Below are 20,146 nucleotides of genomic sequence, written 5' to 3'. Positions count from 1 at the left end.
AAGTGTCAATGAAACTTTCATTTTTTGCCGTGCGTTATGCTGCGGTAACCCGCATACCGCACACAAACCAGTTCTGACTTGACATGCTCATACAGGTATTCCCCCATGGAGAAAAAATGTTGGAAAATAACCTAACTTCTACAATAGTGAACTTGCCATTGCATTTTCGCATTCCCCATTGAAGTCTATGGAGAAAAAGAAAGTTTTTAAAAAACCCTAACATAATACCCTTGTCTAAGAACCTCTAAACCGCCGTACCCCCACATTGCTAAAAGTAAATAAACCTATTAACCCCTAAACTGCTGTACCCCACATCGCCAACACTACATAAACCTATTAAACACTAAACCGATGTAAACTAAACCGATGTAAACTTTCAACCCCTAAACCTAACACCCCTTAACTTTAACAAAATTAAAATACACCTAAATTAAGTTACACTATACTAACTACCTTAAAATAAATAAAAACTTACTTGTGAAAAAAATTAAAACCTAAGCTTAAACAATAAAAAAACAAACATTACTGTTTTTACAAAAAAAATACAAGAAATTAAAAAGCTACTTAAAATAAAAACTACCATTACAAAAAATGATAAGGGCTATTAAGGGCTATTGGTAGTTTATTTTTAAATTAGGGTGTTTTATTTTTTGGGTGGTGTTCTTTGGGGGTTATTAGAATAGGAAAATGTTTTATTATTTTTGTTCCATTATTGTTTTATTATTGTTTGTTAATTTTTGTAATCATATTTTTTTTGTAATGTGAGGTTTTATTATTTTTTGTAATGTTAGTTTTTTCTGCTTTTTTTTTGATAATGTAGATTTTTTATTTTTTGTGTTTTTTTTTTAAAACAAGTAATGTAAGGTTTTTTTAGCTTAAGCTTAGGTTTTAATTGTTTTTCACAGGTACGTTTTTATTTATTTTAAGGTAGTTAGTATATTTTAACTTGAATTTAGGTGCATTTTAATTAAGTTAGGGGGTGTTAGGTTTAGGGGTTAATAGTTTAATTTAGGTTTTGCTTTGTGGGGGGATGACGGTTTAAGAGTTATTAGCTTTATTTAGTGTTGGCAAAGTAGGGGGATGACGGTTTAGGGGTTAATAGTTTTATTTCGGTAGTTACGATGTGGGGGGTTGCGGTTTAGGGGTTTATAGTGTAGTTTATGGGTGTTAGTGTACTTTGTAACATATCTATGATGTGTTTTGTGAATCTTTTTTGTTTCGTTAAACACATAACTACAGGTCTTTGACTGCGGAATGGATCGTTATAGACAATAACGCTCATGGGAAAGCCATACTGCGGGACTTGTAATATCAAGTAGGTGACCATTCCTCATGCAAAGGCCATTTTGCGCACAGTAAAGCCATACAGCACAACTTGTAATCCGGTCCTATATATTTATACTTTATTCTCTAATGCCTTTTTTCTACATGAATTGTAATCAAAATCTTTTATAAGATATGAGACCATTTTCACTTATATAATATTAGAGGTAGGTGCCTGGAATTTAGATTTAAAAATAACCTCTCTCTAATGCATTATAAGGGCAAAAAGGTACAAACTGTTACATATATGTGCAGCTATCAATTAGCATCTAGCTCCCAGTAATCAATTGCTGCTTCTGAGTCTACCTAGGTATATTTTTCAACAAATTATATTCATAGCACACAGTAAAATAAATAGAAGTAAATTGGAAAGTTGTTTAAAATTGCATGCTTTAATGAAAATTTAACATTACTGTCCCTTTAAAAATCTTTCCACTGTTAAGGATACCATCATCCCAAAATTGTTTAACAATAATAGAAAACAAATTAATAAGAATTTGAAAAACAACAACCTCTATAAAACAGTACACTCTAATATATCCACAAAAGAGAACCAGACACATTTGTCAGAGTTTTCATAAAGAGACATGGCAATGAGACAAAATATTTCACAAGGCAAATTGTGTTGTTTTAAATCCCATATGCTGACTCACTGTTTAGGTGAGAAATCCATACCCCGCTTCAAGAACACCCCAGAACACCTATGGCCAGCTCTTTATTCATGTCTATGAGATAAAAATATTGAACAGTGACACAAATATACAGATTGTTGCTTGTCTGCATTTCTACTGGGCCATTTAGCAAAACAGTAAAGGTTAATGGCTGGAACAGTTTGGAAAGATAGATTTAGTGAGCCACAGTGTATTTTTAAAATGTTTTCACCTTAACAACCAAATGTTTTCACCTTTCTCAACTTGAGTAGTTGTCCGCTCGCGCTCACAGCATATGGGCAGCAGATCCTGTTTGTTTGCATCCTGTATGTATCATTACACACTCAAGTGTAAAGCCCGCCCCATTCTATCTTGTGAACAATATTGTCAGAGAAGGGTCTGTCAATAACCCTCTTCACCACCTCATTTAATTACGTTAGTTTAGAGTATCTTTAAAGGGGCACAAAACATTTTCTTTCATTTCTTAATTTATTGCAATTCACTAATAAGTAGGCCCTGGAGCATGCGCATGCCTGAAGCAATATTTGGCAGCAGTTTTGCAAGAAGGTTTTTTAACAATTTTATATATTGTGCAAACAAGGCTTCCATCTAGTGCTCAAAAGCATTTTTGCAAAACTGTTGTCATATAGTTCTACAGACATGTGCATACTACCTACCAATTCAACAAATGATACCATGAGAATTAAATAAATTTGATAATAGAAGCAAAGTGGATTTTTTTTTCAATTGTATGCTCTAAATTTAGAACAAAAGAAAAAATGTGGGTTTCGTCCCTTTAACATACATATCTAGTATGCCATGATCTCTGTTATCTGTAGCTAAAAATCTCCATGTGAAAAAGCATTCATATCACTTGCAGGATGTATTTCACAAGCCCTGTTACCAACTGTAGCTTGTGCTTAAAATAATTCAATCCTCATAGCTTGAATCTCAGAGCACATTTACAGTATTACTTCCAAAATATTAACTTCCCTACTCTTTGGCTTCATTTGTATTCTTCCAATATCATGTGTTTGCACTTCTCCATTATGCTGCAAATTCCATTAAAATATACGTAGTCTCAATCATTTAAAAGTTATCAGAAACTGCAATTTATAATGCTTCCTGTCACAGAATAGTACCTTACCAAAAGCAAAACTTAGATATATAGGAAGGATACAATCATCTGGGCTATCGATAGATTCAAATAAAATTAAAAAAAATCAGGGGCTAGAGCCCATGATAACTCATCCAGTGGTTGAACATTTATATTGAGCTTATTTTTCAGTTAAAATAATGAGGTGCCAGTTTAGCAAACTGAGATTTAAATAAAAAATATTACAGTGCAATATATGTATGTATTAACTGCACAGTGTAGCTGTCGTTTATGTTTGACAGACTTTGGACTGGATTAATACAGATCTTTAAAATTTGGAGGTTTGTAGGCAACCTTTAGTGACAAGAAATGCTGGATTTTGTACATGAATTTGTACAGAATTTTTGAGGCTATTAAGTGCTGAAAAAAATCTGCATTGCAGTGCAGTCACTCCCAGACCCTGCCGCAACTAAATTAAATGTTTAACCTCTAAACCACCACTCCCGGACCCCGCCGCCATCTATATTAAACTTATTAACCCCTAAACCGAAGTCTAACACTAACACTAACACCCCCCTAACTTTAATATTATTTTAATAAATCTAAATAAAACTTACTATTATTAACTAAATTAATCATATTTAAAACTAAATACTTACCTGTAAAATAAACCCTAATATAGCTACAATATAACTAATAATTACATTGTAGCTATTTTAGGATTTATTTTTATTTTACAGGCAACTTTGTATTTATTTTAACTAGGTACAATAGTTATTAAATAGTTATTAACTATTTAATAACTACCTAGCTAAAATAAGTACAAAATTACCTGTAAAATAAATCCTAACCTAAGTTACAATTAAACCTAACACTACACTATCATTAAATAAATTAAATAAATTACCTACAATTACCTAAAATTAAATTAAATAAACTAAACTATAGTACAAAAAAACCACTAAATTACAGAAAATAAAAAAGAATTACAAGAAGTTTAAACTAATTACACCTAATCTAAGCCCCCTAGTAAAATAATAAAGCCCCCCAAAATAAAAAAATGTCCTATCCTATTCTAAATTACCAAGTAACCAGCTCTTTTACCAGCCCTTAAAAGGGCTTTTCGCGGGGCATTGCCCCAAAGTAATCAGCTCTTTTACCTGTAAAAAGAAATACAACCCCCAACATTAAAACCCACCACCCACATACCCCTACTCTAACCCACCCAAACCCCCCTTAAAAAAAACTAACGCTAACCCCCTGAAGATCATCCTACCTTGAGCTGTCTTCACCCAACCGGGCCGAAATCTTCATCCAAGGTGCGCAGAGGAGGTCCTTCATCTGGTAGAAGTCTTCATCCAGGCGGCGTCTTCAATCTTCATCCATCTGGAGCAGAGCCATCTTCAAAGGAGCCGACGCGGAGCCATCCTCTTCAACCGACGACTGAATGACGAATGTAGGTTCTTTTAAGGGACGTCATCTAAGATGGCGTCCCTCGAATTCCGATTGGCTGATAGGATTCTATCAGCCCATCGGAATTAAGGTAGGAAAAATCTGATTGGCTGATTCAATCAGCCAATCAGATTGAAGTTCAATCTGATTGGCTGATCCAGTCAGCCAATTGGATTGAGCTTGCATTCTATTGGCTGATCGGAACTTCAATCTGATTGGCTGATTTCTGATATGATTTCTAAGGAATGGGATAGGCCTGGTACTTCTTTTATTCCTTATTCAAGGTTTAAAAAATGGTATCCTGTGCCAGCAGTTACTTTAGAGTTTTGGGAAAAGATCCCCAAAGTTGATGGGGCTATCTCTACTCTTGCTAAACATACTGCTATTCCTATGGAAGATAGTACTTCTTTTAAAGATCTTTTAGATAGGAAACTTGAATTTTAACTAAGGAAAGTCTATTTATATTCAGGTCATCTTCTCAGGCCTGCAATTTCATTGGCTGATGTTGCAGCTGCATCAGCTTTTTGGTTGGAGAATTTAGCGCAACAAGAATTGGATTCTGATTTGTCCAGCATTGTTTCAACATGCTAATCATTTTATTTGTGATGCCATTTTTGATATTATCAAAATTGATGTTAAATCTATGTCTTTAGCTATTTTAGCTAGAAGAGCTTTGTGGCTTAAATCTTGGAATGCTGACATGACTTCTAAGTCTAGATTGCTATCTCTTTCTTTCCAAGGTAATAAGTTGTTTGGTTCTCAGTTGGATTCGATTATTTCAACTGTCACTGGGGGAAGGGAGTTTTCTGCCTCAGGATAAAAGACCTAAGTGTAAATCTAAAGCCTCTAATCATTTTTGTTCCTTTCGACAGAATAAGGAACAGAAACCTAATCCTTCCCCCACTGAATCTGTTTCCATTTGGAAGCCTTCCTCAAATTGGAATAAATCCAAGCCATTTAAGAGACCAAAGCCAGCCCCCAAGTCTGCATGAAGTTGCGGCCCTCTTTCCAGCTCAGCTGGTAGGAGGCAGATTAAGATTTTTCAAGGATGTTTGGACAAATTCTGTCCAAAATCAATGGATTCTGAGTTTTGTCTCTCAGGGGTACTGAATAGGATTCCTGTGAGAAGATATTTTCTCTCACACATCCCAGCAAATCCAGTAAAGGCTCAGGCTTTCCTGAAGTGTGTTTCAGACCTGGAGTTTTCAGGGGTAATCATGCCAGTTCCGTTTCAGGAACAGGGTCTGGGGTTTTATTCAAATCTTTTCATTGTCCCAAAGAAAGAAAAGTCATTCAGACCAGTTCTGGATCGGAAAATTTTGAATCGTTATGTAAGAGTACCAACTTTCAAAATGGTGACTATAAGGACTATTCTGCCTTTTGTTCAGCAAGGACATTTTATGTCCACAATAGACTTGCAGGATGCATATCTTCATATTCCGATTTATCCAGATCATTATCAATTTCTGAGATTCTCTTTTCTAAACAAGCATTACCAATTTTTCGCTCTTCCTTTTGGCCTAGAGACAGCTCCAAAAATCTTTTAAAAGGTTCTCGGTGCCCTACTCTCTGTTATCAGAGAGTGGGGTATTGCAGTGTTTCTTTTTTTGGACAATATCTTGGTACTAGCTCTTTAACTAGTGAACTTTAGGTTCTGCAGAATCTCACACAAATTAATTAGTGTTGTTTCTTTGAAAACATGGTTGGAGGATCAATTTACCAAAAAGTTCTTTGATTCCTCAGACAAGGGTCACCTTTTTAGGTTTCCAGATAGATTCAGTGTCCATGACTCTGTCTCTAACAGACAAGAGACGTTTAAAATTGGTTGCAGCCTGTCGGAACCTTCAGTCTCAGTCATTCCCTTCAGTAGCTATGTGCATGGAAGTTTTAGGTCTCATGACTGCAGCATCGGATGCGATCCCCTTTGCTCATTTTCATATGAGACCTCTCCAGCTTGGTATGCTGAACCAATGGTGCAGGGATTATACAAGGATATCACAATTAATATCCTTAAATCCCAATGTTTGACTATCTCTGACTTGGTGGTTAGATCACCATCGTATAGTTCAAGGGGCCTCTTTCGTCCATCCAACCTGGACTGTGATCACAACAGATGCGAGTCTTTCAGGTTGGGGAGCTTTTTGGGGATCTCTGACAGCACAAGGGGTTTGGAAATCTCAAGAGGCGAGATTACCAATCAATATTTTGGAACTCCGTGCGATTTTCAGGGCTCTTCAAATTTGGCCTTTGTTGAAGAGAGAACCGTTCATTTGTTTTCAGACAAACAATATCACAGCTGTGGCATATGTCAATCATCAGGGTGGGACTCACAGTCCCCAAGCTATGAAAGAAGTATCGCGGATACTTGCTTAAGCGGAATCCAGCTCCTGTCTAATTTCTGCAGTTCATATCCCAGGTATAGACAATTGGGAGGCAGATTATCTCAGCCGTCAGACTTTACATCCGGGGGAGTGGTCCCTCAATCAATCCAGATGTGTTTTCTCAGGTTGTTCAGATGTGGGGTCTTCCAGAAATAGATCTGATGGTTTCTCATCTAAACAAGAAACTTCACAGTTACCTGTCAAGGTCCAGGGATCCTCAGGCGGAAGCAGTGGATGCATTGACACTTCCTTGGTGTTATCAACCTGCTTATATTTTCCCGCCTCTAGTTCTTCTTCCAAGAGTGATCTCCAAAATCATCATGGAGCAATCATTTGTATTGCTGGTGGCTCCAGCATGGCCTCACAGGTTTTGGTATGCGGATCTTGTTCGGATGTCCAGTTGCCAACCTTGGCCACTTCCATTAAGGCCGGACCTTCTGTCTCAAGGTCCGTTATTCCATCAGGATCTCAAATCATTAAATTTGAAGGTATGGAAATTGAATGCCTAATGCTTAGTCATAGAGGTTTCTCTGACTCAGTGATTAATACTATGTTGCAGGCTCGTAAATTTGTTTCTAGAAAGATTTATTATCAAGTTTGGAAGATTTATATTTCATGGTGTTCTTTTCATAAATTCTCTTGGCATTCTTTCAGAATTCCTACAATTGTACAGTTTCTTTAGGATGGTTTGGATAAGGGTTTGTCTGCAAGTTCATTGAAGGGACAAATCTCTATTCTTTCTGTTTTATTTCACAGAAAGATTGCTAAACTTCCTGATATTCACTGTTTTGTACAGGCTTTGGTTCTTATTAAGCCTGTCATTAAATCAATCTCTCCTCCTTGGAGTCTTAATTTGGTTTGAAGGCTTTACAGGCTCCTCCTTTTGAGCCTATGCATTCTTTGGACATTAAACTACTTTCTTGGAAAGTGTTGTTCCTTTTGGCCATCTCTTCTGCTAGAAGAGTTTCTGAATTAACTGCTCTTTCTTGGGAATCTCATTTTCTGATTTTTCATCAGTATAAGGCAATTTTGCAGACTTTATTTAAATTCTTACCTAAGGTTGTGAATTCTAACAACATTAATAGAGAAATTGTTGTCCATTCCTTGTGTCCTAATCCTAAGAATTCTTTGGAGAGATCCTTTGTATGTGGTAAGAGCTTTGAAATATTATGTTGAAGCTACTAAAGATTTCAGGAAGACTTCTAGTTGATTTGTTATCTTTTCTGGTTCTAGGAAAGGTCAGAAGGCTTCTGCTGTTTCCTTGGCTTCGTGGTTAAAGCTTTTGATTCATCAAGCTAATTTGGAGTCGGGTCTTGCCCCGCCTCAGAGAATCACAGCTCATTCTACTAGATCAGTCTCAACTTCATGGGCTTTTAAGAATGAAGCTTCAGTTGATCAGATTTGCAAAGCAGCAACTTGATGTATTTGCTTCTTCAGAAGCAGTTTTTGGTAGAAAAGTTCTCCAGGCAGCTGTTTCAGTTTGAATCTTCTGCTTATGTTTTAAGTTTTTTCTTTTGTTTTATGAGAATAAACTTATATTTTGGGTTGTGGATTAATTTTTGTCAGTGGAAAATGGCTGTTTTTATTTTATCCCTCCCTCTCTAGTGACTCTTGCGTGGAGTTCCACATCTTGGGTATTGCTATCCTATACGTCACTAGCTCATGGACTCTTGCCAATTACATGAAAGAAAACATAGTTTATGTAAGAACTTACCTGATAAATTCATTTCTTTCATATTGGCAAGAGTCCATGAGGCCCACCCTTTTTATGGTGGTTATGATATTTGTATAAAGAACAATTATTTCCAAATTCCTTTGTTGATGCTTTTTACTCCTTTCTTTATCACCCCACTACTTGGCTATTCATTAAACTGAATTGTGGGTGTGGTGAGGGGTGTATTTATAGGTATTTTGAGGTTTGGGAAACTTTGCCCCTCCTGGTAGGATTATATATCCCATACATCACTAGCTCATGGACTCTTGCCAATATGAAATAAATTAATTTATCAGGTAAGTTCTTACATAAATTGTGTTTTTTTTAAAAACTAGCATTACAAAAAAACTACTGTTACAAAAAATAACAAACAATTTACCAAAAATAAAAAGAGTTATGCCTATTCTAAAACACCACTAAAAAAAACCCACTCCAAAATAAAAATAACCTATTCTAACACTAAACTACAAATATAACCCTGAAAAGAGCCTTTTGTAGGGCAATTCCCTAAAGTGTCTTAGCTCTTTTTCTTTAAAATGAAAAACAAACTACATTAACCCCTCAAAAAAGTATATTTAAAAAAAAATACTCCTCTAAAAAGTGCCTTGAAAGATGGTATTCACCGAAGATTAATCCGAGTGGCAGCGCTCCATCTTCTTATCTTCATCACAGTGGTGGTCCATCTTCATTCCAGTGGTGCTCCATCTTCATTGCGATGGCAGGGGTCTTCATCTATGTTCTGATTCTTTTCCCATTTTATATAGGGGTACCCTTGCATTCCTATTGGCTGATTTTCATTTTCAAATTCGAACCAGCCAATAGAATGAAAGCTTTTTCATTTTCAAATTCAAATCAACCATTAGAACGAAAGCTTTTTCAATTGGTTGATTTGAATTTGAAAATGAAAATCAGTTAATAGGAATGCTAGGGTACACCTATAAAAAAGGGGTACCTCGCAAAAAAAATTCAGTGTGTGACTGGTGACCACATGAAGAGGATTGTTGTTGAAGATAAGAAGATGGATAACCGCCGGAATGAAGATTGACCACCGCCGGCATGAAGATAAGAAGATTGCCGTCCAGATTCATCTTTGGTGAGTACCATCTTTGGGGTTAAGTGTTATGTTTTTTTTAATTAGAGAATTTCTTTTTTATAGACTTTTTTTTTGGGGGGGGGGGGTTGTAGGTTGTGGTTTGTTTTTAAGAGCTATATTTGTAGTTTAGTGTTAGAATAGTTTTTTTATTTTGCAGAAATGAAGATAAGAAGATGGATCACTGCCAGAATGAAGATTGACCACTGCCGGGATGAAGATAAGAAGATTGCCGTCCAGATTCATCATTGGTGAGTTCCATCTTTGTGGTTAAGTGTTATGTTTTTTTGGGGATGATTTTTTTTAAGATTAGGATTTTTTTCCAGGCACTTTTTAGAGTATTTTTTTTTATAGACTTTTTTTGGGGGGGGGGGGGGTTGTAGGTTGTAGTTTGTTTTTAAGGGCTATATTTGTAGTTTAGTGTTAGAATAGTTTTTTTTTATTTTGAGGTAGGTTTTTTTATTTTAGTGGGGCTTTAGAATAGGCATAATTATTTTGTTGTTTTTGGTCATTTGTTATTTTTTGTAACGTTAAGTATTTTTATTTTTTGTAATGATAGGTTTTTTTATTTTAAAGTAAGTTTTTTTTTTTAAGGTAATTATATTTTTTTTGTAAAGGTAAGGTTAGTCTGCTTTGGGGTAGCTTAAGGGGTGTTAGGTTACGGGGTGTAAATGATAGTGGGTTACTTTGTTGGGGAGGAGTGTTGCGGTTTAGGTGTTATTAGTGTAGAAGGTTACTTTGAGATCTTGTGTTGTGCTGGTTTAGGGGTTAATTATGTAGAATGTTACTTTGTGATGTGGGAGTGAGGCGGTTTAGGGGTTAATAATGTAGAAGGTTACTTTGCAATTTGAGGGTTTGGCAGTTTAGGGGTTAATAGTGTAGACTGTTACTTTGCAATGTAGGGGTGTGGAGGTTTAGGGATTAATAATGTAGTTTAGTGCAACTGTTTTCTTTGGACAAACTCTAAACTTTAAAATGTTTGAGCAGTAAATGCAATTGCATTTGAGTGATTGCATTTACTTTCAACTTGTAATACGAGTGCACATTCCCACTCAACGATACCCATAGAAAATACAGGGAGCGTAAATTACTACGAGTTTGCGCAAACAAATTTGTGGTAATTTTAACAGCACACCACTTGTATAATGGATTTTGTTGTAAAAAACACTGCAAACGCTCTTTGCGTTAACGATAGCGCTCTACTCATAATCTATCCTAGAGAAAGAAGACATACAAGTGTGCTGGGGTGGATATAAGCTTACATATGCCTATGTAGAAAAATTTTAGAATATTAAAAACAATTTATCAGAAAAAAGCATATCTGAAAAATATGTTGGTAGTGTGTCAAAAACCCAGCATCAGCATTGTCCATTGTGTAAAGTGTTAAGGTACATTATCATCTATATTTGAAGCGTGTCTGTGTGCGTGAATATATGTATGTGTGTATGTGTTTGTGTGTGTGTAGTACATGGCTGCCATTTGTGGACCAATACTCCTTTAAGTAATCTGAATTGCCGATTAGTAGATAACATAATTTTTCACAGCATAGTTGCCAAACTACAAATTTGTTACTATTGGGATTTTTGTTTAGAATTGTGCTTTGAATTCTTTTTGTCAGTCTTACAATATATTACTTTATTGTGAACCGTAGGAAGTTTACTAGTTTATATTTATTCTCTGGAATAAAAATTGGGCTTTATAGCAAATATTCATTTTTATTCAAAGTAGTAAGTTCCCTCAAAGCACAACCAACTTTTTCATGAATATTTATTTTAAATTAATAGATTCCTCCAGGGTTCACTGCTTTCTTCTCCTTTATTTGATGTATTAGTATCATTACCTCTGCTTCACACATTTTAATGTTGTTTGTTAGAATCTATAGCAACATAACCACAAGCTGTATTAAGAGAACATCCTTTAACTGTTTTTTTTTTACCCTAAAGGTGAGAATACTTTCCTCATTAAAACTCACTCTAGCAACTACAAATTATTAATACATTAAGTGTCAACTGCTCCGTAAAGAGTCAACAGGGGACACAAACATATGGAAAACAGTTGATTTTTTTTAATAATATAAAAGAAACCCTAAAAAAAGGTCTTCTTTTTTTTTTTTTTTAATTTGCATGTGGTGCCGTTCAGTAGTCCCGTTGACAGCAAACAATAGTTAGAATCAAAGAATTAAACCTATACAAATATTGCTGTTTGGCAATTTTAAGTGAACAGATGTTCTTCAATTAAATTATGTGTGTTGATGAGTTTTAAAAGATAAACTAAAAGGAATGAAAATGAAAATATAAAAATATGAAACAGCTTATCTACAATAATTAAAGTGGTTATTTTTGCTACAGATGTTTATAATGAAATTAATATATTTTCCAAAATTAATATTTCTTTCATACAGGTGGTGAGAGTCTACAATCCATTACTCCTGGGAATTACTCTTCCTTACCACTAGGAAGAGGCAAAGATTCCCAAACCCCAAGAGCTCTATAAAACCCCTCCCACCTAACATGTACCTCAGTCTGCTGGAGGTGGTCGAATTCTTCAGTGAGAGGGGTTCTCAGTCTACACTGAGGCCCAGTTTCCACTCAGAGTACAGTGCTTGTCAGAGGGATGTATATGGGGTATGTTTTCTGGCTAATTTTTTACTTCATGGGAAATCTGTCACAGACCCTCCATAATTGGTTGCAGGTACTTTTTTTCCCTCATTCTATGGATCTACAATATACTCCTATTCCATAAACTCTGCTTATATGTTTTAGTACTGGTTTGGATATCTGCTGGTTGTTTGCTGGTGAATGAGTGTCTATAGGTAAGTATAGCGTTTTAACATTTAGACACTCTATAGCCTTATTATGGGCATTTATTGTTATATATATATATATATATATATATATATATATATATATATATATATATATATATATATATATATATATATTGATATATATGGTTCGAGGATAGAATCTATACATTATTCTCCTTGCTGTTTAGCGCGCATTGCATTTTTAGCACACAGTTTGATATCTCGCTTGGGTCTACACATGTTGAAATAGCGCAACTCTGTTTAATGCTTATCAGGACTGAGCATGTCTATTCAGTGTTTATTGCTTTGCATTGTTAATGCTATAACTGAGCTTTCTGATTCTGTCCCTAAATTTACCCTTGAAGCAGAGTCACCTGAACACCTTCCTACTACAATTAAGGGTGAGATTACATATGCAGTGCAGGCTTCAGTGCAACTGCTGAAACCCGCATTGCCTGTAATTTCACCTTGCACATCGGGGAATCATATAAACCCCACCGGCAGTTCATAAACTGCCGTAAGTCGGATAAATTAGCGATGTCCATAAAAGTGCGTAAATACAAATTTCTAGAGTCGCCAGTGACTTATGGTACTTATGTCAGCGCCTAAGAAAATTTAAAAAAAATTTAAATCTCCTGTAAAAGTCTAACCTGCCTCCCAAAAATAAACCTGACATGTAAAACCCCTATATCCGCCATCACCCCCATATCGGAACTAATAAAAAATGTATTAACCCATAATCTGCCAACCCCCCACATCGCAAGCTAACTAAATAAACATTAAACCCTAATCCCCCATCCCCCCAAATCGCAATCTAACTAATAAATGTTTTATCCCCTAATCCGCCATTCACCCACAGCGCCAACTACCTAATTACCCTATTAACCCCTAATCGTCCAACCCCCACATTGCAAACTAACTAATAAAACTATTAACCCCTAATCCACATTCACCCACATCACAATCTACCTAATACAATTATTAACCCCTAATGCACCAACCCCCCCATAACGCAAACTACAAATCAACACGATTAACCCCTAAACCGCCAACCTCCCACAAAGCATTAAACCTAATTAACCTATTAACCCCTAAGCCGCCAAACCCCCACAACGCTAATAACTAATTTAATTAATAAGCCTCCTAACCTAACACACCCTAAATTAACCTCATATACCTAAAATAAAAAAATACTAAGTTACAATTAAAATTAAAAAAGTCTAACATTACTTAAAAAAAATAAGTTTAACTAAATTAATCTAAAATTACAAAAAATAAAAAAGTCTAACATTACAGAAAATAATAAACAAACCTCCGTCGCCGGTATTCTGTTCCGCGGTCACCTCCACTCCGGCTTGATCCTGGATGAAGATAGAAGAGGTTTCCTCAATGGAAGAAAATGGCACCGCTTATAATAACTCTAGTATAGTGGCGGCGACATTGGGGGCAGCAGATTAGTAGTTAATAAGTGTAGTTAGGTGGCGGCGATTTTGGGGGCAGCAGATTAGGGGTTAATAACAGTAATGTAGGTTGCGGCGGTGTTAAGGACAGCAGATTAGGGGTTAATAAGTGTATGTAGGTGGCGATGACATTGAGGGCAGCAGATTAGGGGTTAATAATATTTAACTAGTGTTTACAATGCGGGAGTGCGCTGGTTTAGGGGTTAATATGTTAATTATAGTGGTGGCAATGTTCGGAGCGGTAGATTAAGGATTAATAATTGTATTTTAGTGTTAGCAATGTGGGAGGGCCTCGGTTTAGGCGTTAATAGTTAGTTTATGGGTGTTAGTGTACTTTGTAACACTTTAGTTATGAGTTTTATGGTACAGCTTTGTAACATAAAACCCATAACTACTGACTTTCAGGTGGCAGTACAGGTCTTGTAGTTTTTGGCTGTACAGCTCACTTTTTGGCCAGACAGGCAAACTCGTAATACGGGCGCTGTGGAAGTTCCATTGAAAAAGGACTTTTTAAAAAGTGCGGTAGTTACGTTGCGTGACAGCCAAAAAAGTGTGCGGTACAGCTGTACCTGCAAGACTCGTAATAGCAGCAGTAGTGAAAAAGCATTGTTATGAGGCTTTTTCACTCATAACGCAAAACTCGTAATCTAGCCGTCTGTTTGTAATGTTAGTTTTTTTTATTTTAAATGTAACTTAGTATTAAATTAGTTATTTGCTTTGTGAGGGGGTTGCGGTTTAGGAGTTAATAGCTTAATTATTTTAATTGCAATGTGGGGGTTTGGCGGTTTAGGGGTTAATAGTGTAATTAGGTGCAATGCGTTGTGGGGGGATGGTGGATTAGGGGTTTATAGATTTATTAGGTAGATTTGCGATGTTGGGGTTGGCAGATTTAGGGGTTAATACTTTTATTAGTATATTGCGATGTGGGTGAATGGTGGATTAGGGGTTAATAGCTTAATTAGGTATATTTGCATTGTGGGGGATGGTGGATATGGGGTTAATATATTTGAATAGTTATGGCATTTGACAGGTAGATATTGCGCATGCGTTAGGTGTTAGTTAATATTTTCAGGGAGTTATGGGAGTTATGGTGCTCACATATTCATCACAAGGCTTGCTGTGCCTGCCTATATGTGGCGAGATGAAAAGGTAATTTCTCCATTTTCGCCATGTAAGTTCTTGCGCTGAATATGTGATACCGATTTACAACGCTGTTCTATGTTAGCTTATGGGAGTAAAAACTGCGAGCGACGGGTAAAATATACGCGCTGCATTTATACGCGGCGCCATATATGTGATAGCAATAACCGACTAAAAAACGGCATCACCGTTTAAAAACCTGCAGCTAATTTTGAATTGTATAAAAAATGTAACTAAAGTTAATGGGCCTATTTCCACTCTGACTAGGCGTACTATTATCCCTTTGGAAGACAGTACTTATTTTAAAGACCCTTTGGACAGAAAATTAGAGTCTTTTCATAGAACAGTCTTTTAACAAGCAGGGTGTCCAGCAATTTCTATTGCTCATGTGGCTGCTGCTTCAACTCACTGGTTATCTAATCTTTCAGAACAGTGTTCTGATGACTCTGCTTGTGAGAAACGTTTGGGTTTACTCAAAAATACCAATTTCTTTATTTGTGATTCTGTATTTGATATTATGAAAAGTATACCTTTGGCAGTCCTTGCTAGGAGAACCTTTTGGCTTAAATCCTGATCTGCTGATATGGTGTCAAAATCCAGACTATTGTTCCTTTCTTTTCAGGGTAAAAAATTGTTTGGTTCTGATTTAGATTCTATAATTACTACTGTTGTTGGAGGTAAAAGGGCTTTTCTTCCTCAAGACAAGTAGTCTAAGGGGGAAATCTTACAATTTTTTTTTATTTGTTTTGTCAGAATGAGGAACAAAAGAGTGTCACCTCTAGCCGAGTCTGCATTCCTAGTGCTAACTAGAACAAGTCAAAGCAGGCTAATAAATCTATCCCTACTACTAAATCTGCATAAAGGTGTGGCCCCAAGAGGTTATGCCTTTTTCAGGAGGCTTCGTTTCAGTCATTTCCATTTCTCTGGGTTTTGAAAATAGTTTCCCAGGGTTATTGAATGGGTTTCAGAACATGGCCTCCCTGAGGAAGGTTTGTAAGAATTCCTTCTTTCCAAACAGAAACTATTCAGACTATTCTGCCTTTTGTTCAGCATGGTCAGTTTATGTCCACAATATATTTAAAGGATGCTTATCTTTATGTTCCAATACACAAGGAACATTACCAGTTTCTGAGGTTTGCCTTTCTAGACAAGCATTTTCAGTTTGTTGCCCTACCATTTCGTCTGGCTACAGCTCCAAGAATATGCACAAAGGTTCTAAGTGCCCTATTGTCTGTGATCAGATCTCAGGGTATTGCAGTGTATCCCTACCTGGATGATATCTTGGTTTCAGCTCCATATTTTCCTTTAGCAGAATCTCACACCAACTGTTGCAATGTTTCTGCAATTGTAGGATCAATTTTCCAAAGAGTCCTTTGGTTCCTCAAAACAAAAGTGACTTTTTTGGGGAATTCAAATAGATTCAGTCTCCATGAGTCTTTCTCTAGTTTGCAGAAAAGGTTATAATTCAGGTCAGGTTATCTAAACCTTCAGTCTCTCTCTTTTCCTACGGTTGCTTTTTTTATTAAAGTTCTGGGTCTCATGATTGCAGCTTCAGATGCAATTCCATTTGCTTATTTTCACATGAGACCTCTTCAGCTTTTTTATGCTTTGTCAGTGGTGCAGTGATCATACTCAGCTATCTCAAAAGATTTTTCTGGATCCCAGTACAAGTCAGTCACTCATTTGGGGGCTGAATAATTTTTTTATTATTCAGGGGGCTTCTTTTGTTATTCAATCTTGACTGTTATCACTACAGATAAAAGTCTTTCAGGATTGGGAGCTGTTTGGGGGTCTTTGAGAGCACAGGGTGTTAAGGATCCTCGGGAGATGAGGTTGCCAATAAATATTCTAGAACCTTTTTTCAGGGCTCTTTAGGCTTGTTGAAAAGATAGTCTAGAGTTGCATCTCCATTTCCAGGCTATTCCTGTCTACTCTCTATGATTCATATTCCTGGAGTGAACAACTGGGAAGCAGATTTTCTCAGTCACCAATCTCTACATCCAGGGGAATGGTCTCTTGACCAGGATATGTTCAACCAAATGGTAGGTCTTTGGGGTCTCCCAGAAATAGATCTGATAGCTTTTTTCTTTCTTTTTTTCTGTTCTTTTTTCTCTTTTCTCTCTTTCCTCTTCTCTTGCTATGGATGCTCTCTCCTCCTCCTGGGGCTATTGCTATGTCCTGGTTAAGATGTTGCACCTATTAAGAGATTTAAGTGATAAATTTTTATAGATGAAAAAAGCAATCAGTTTATTATCCTGGAATGTGGGTGGGTTCTCCTCCCCTGCTAAGAGGAAAAAGATCATACATCATTTAAAAAGTTATAAACCAGATATTGTCTTCCTGCAGGAAACTCATCTGAGCCTGCAGGAGGCAGAAAAGTTAAAAATCAGTTGGATTGGGGAGGTGGTTGCGACGTCAGCAGTTAGAAAAAAGAGAGGAGTTGCATGCATTTTCAATAAAAACCTTGATTTTAAGTTAATCTCGCAAGAGAAAGATGTGGAGGGAAGATATCTTATTCTGAAAGTAGAGATTAACGAGTGTCAGTATACGCTGTGTAATCTCTACGCCCCGAATGAATGTCAGCCACATTTCTGGGATGGATTATACGCAAAATTAGTTAATTCCATAGATTCTCAATTGATTATAGGGGGTGATTTTAATAGTGTTTTTGTCCCTCAGCTGGATAGACTGAGAACTGGGGGCTCCCATAGATCAAGAAAAGAGGCCAAAATATTGACCTCCTTTTCAAAAGGCCTTAAATTAAAGGATATTTGGAGAATCCAACACCCGGACGAGAAATTATTTACATGTGAATCGAAAGTACATCGTACCTTCTCAAGAATAGACATGTTTCTGGTATCTGAAAGATTACTGCAACTAGAGATAAAAACAGATATTAGGAACATAATTCTATCTGACCATGCTATTATATCGCTGTCTATCCAGTTGAGGAACAGGGGAGCCGGTCTCGGCGCCAAATTTTTCTTTCCTAGCTTCTTATATTCTAATATTCCCTTCAGAAATTGGCTGACTCAGAAATGGAAGGATTATGCACATCAGAACAAGGAATACATTCCTAGAACAGAAATATTTTGGGAGGCCGCAAAGGCCTGTCTAAGGGGGGAAATTAAGGCATATATGGTTAAAAGGAAAAGGAAGATTAGAGCGAGAGAAAGTCAATTGAACAATCATCTTAGAAATAAATTTATTAAATACACTGATAATCCTAATAAGGACAATTGGGACTGTTATCAAAGGGCTAAGAGTGAGAGAGAGACTTTTCTATCCAAAAATCAGATACAGGAAGATATGAAAAACAAAGCCACATTTGGTACTTTCTCCCCGAAGACGGCTAAAATGCTCTCAAATATTTCCAAAAGTAAGAGGAAAAACAATTACATAGGAACAATCATATCAGAGGGTAAAAAGTATAATACTCCGAAGGAGATCGTTGAGCAATTTCAATTATTCTATCAGAAAATATACTCCCCTGCAGAAGTTGACCAAGAGGCGAAAAAGTCTTTTTGGGAAAGCATTAAATTACCAAAAATCACCTCAGATCATTTAAATATCTTGAATAAAGAGATTACCACAGAGGAAACACTTACTGCAATTAAAGAGGCAGTTTTGGGGAAAGCACCTGGGCCCGACCAATTACCGATTGAATTTTATAAAATATTATCGGAGGAGATTGTTCTGACTCTTACAGATCTGTTTAATAAATATTTTCTGCTGCATTCTAGACCCTCTCGGTTCTTCACCGCCTCAAATATTACCCTTATATTAAAGAAGGAAAAAGATCCTAATTTAATGGACTCATATAGACCAATCTCGCTTCTTAATAGCGACTACAAGCTATTAGCAAATATACTAGCTAATCGTCTCAAAAAGGTTATAGGAGAAGTTATTCATCCGGATCAAACCGGATTCATTCCCGGTAGGTCAGCACAGAAAAACATAAGAAGGGCTATGACTATAATCGAATATATTTTAGCATCCCATAGGACGGGGTCAGGGCTGAAGCAAGATTTTGCGTTGTTAACGGTGGATGCAGAAAAAGCCTTTGACTCTGTCCTATGGGATCATTTGTTAACAGCTCTAAACAATTTTGGTTTTTCAGGCCACTTCTATGAATATATCTCACTTCTTTACCAGAACCCAATCTCTTTCCTTAATATTAATAATATGTTATCAGACCCAATTATACTGCATAAGGGAACAAGACAGGGGTGCCCTCTTTCCCCATTATTATTTGATATTGCCATCGAACCTTTGGCGGTGAAGAGCCGAGAGATTTTGGAAGGTATAAGAATAAAACAGCATAAAGTTACCCTCTCACTTTACGCAGACGATATCCTCTTCTATATAAGAAACTCTGCTAAAAATATCCCAATCTTAATTAATATTCTATCAGAATTCAGTAAATTCGCCGGGTACAGAATAAATCTTTCCAAGTCTGAGATTCTCTGGATTATAAAGAATAGAAACAGTCATATACAAAACCCCTTCAAATTAACTGATAAATCTATTAAATATCTGGGAATAAATCTTTCAGGAAACCCAGAGCAATGGTACCATATGAATTTCGCTCCTATTTGGAGAAGTTGTCTAGCCGAATTCCAGAAATGGAGCAAACTCCCCCTGTCACTTTCTGCAAAAATAGCATTGATCAAAATGCGAACGCTTCCAAAATTACTATTCTTTATTCAGAATATTCCTTCATTTCTGAATAGGGCTGATATTAAAAAGTTTAATTCGGCCTGTTCTACCTTTCTCTGGGCCCCAAAGAAACCCCGTATCTCACTATCGAGGTTAATGCATCCCAAAGATTTGGGCGGATTAGCTCTGCCAAATTTAGCAAACTACAATCTGGCATGCCTTGCCCGAATTGCTCTGGACTGGCTCACAGGAGCAAATTTTATTGCTTGCTCTGATGTGGAAGGGGGTATCATAGCGCCATATGCCCTTAAGGCATTGTTACATACTGCCCACCCAGCAAAGGTTCGGGATCTCTCATTAAAACATACATTCTAT

This window comes from Bombina bombina, chromosome 4 (genome assembly GCF_027579735.1).
Source record: "Bombina bombina isolate aBomBom1 chromosome 4, aBomBom1.pri, whole genome shotgun sequence".
Classification (NCBI taxonomy): domain Eukaryota; kingdom Metazoa; phylum Chordata; class Amphibia; order Anura; family Bombinatoridae; genus Bombina; species Bombina bombina.
This window is presented reverse-complemented; position numbering follows the sequence as displayed.